This window comes from Muntiacus reevesi, chromosome 12 (assembly GCF_963930625.1).
Source record: "Muntiacus reevesi chromosome 12, mMunRee1.1, whole genome shotgun sequence".
NCBI lineage: Eukaryota > Metazoa > Chordata > Mammalia > Artiodactyla > Cervidae > Muntiacus > Muntiacus reevesi.
Window position 1 is genome coordinate 35,920,943 of NC_089260.1, and position 779 is coordinate 35,921,721.

The following is a 779-nucleotide window of genomic DNA, read 5'->3' on the forward strand; positions in this document are numbered from 1 at the left end:
GGCGCGCGCCGCCGCCGCCGCCGCCCGGTGCCCCGGCTCGCGCCCGGCCTCGGGCCGCGTCCCGCGCGCTCCCCGCCGCTCCCCCTCCGCTTTGCTCCCGCCCCCACCGCGGGCGTTCCGGTCTCGCGGGGCTCGGCCTCGCCCTCCCGCCCGGACGCCCGGCTCGCGCTCGCTCCCCGGGGCTGCCTCACGCGTCCGCCGCCGCCGCCGCCGCCGCCCGCCGGGCCGCCGCCTCCGGCCGCCTCCTCGTCCTCCACCCCCGCCCCGCGGCGCTCCGGGCAGCGTCCCGCGCGGAGAACGGGGGGGGCGGGCGGCGGAGAGGTGAGCAGCGAGCCGGCGCGCGTGGGGCCTTCGAAGTTGAGAGGCGGAGTGCGGGGAGACCCTCCGCTGCCCCCTCTTTAAAGCCGCGCGCACACACCGACCCTCCAAACAAGATATCCTTCCTCCAGCGCGCCGAGGAGTCCCGACGCGGTTGCCGGCTTCCGAAGCGCTGAGGGCTAGAGGCACGTTAAACTGCCGGGCTCCGCCACATAACGAACCGACAATAAAGCCGGCGGAGCGTTTCCGTCCGACCAGGCCCTGGCGGAGGTCGAATGGCAAATGAACAACGGACCGTGCGCCCACAATGCACCGGGGTAGCAGTAACCGCTGGAGGGGGAAAGGGTGGGGGCCGGGCGGGGGGAGGGGGCTGGGCTTGGGGCTGGGCTGGGGTGGGGTGGGGGCGCCTGGGGACCGGGAAAGGGGCCGGGCCGCGCCTCCGGCCTGGGGGCGGGGGTGCG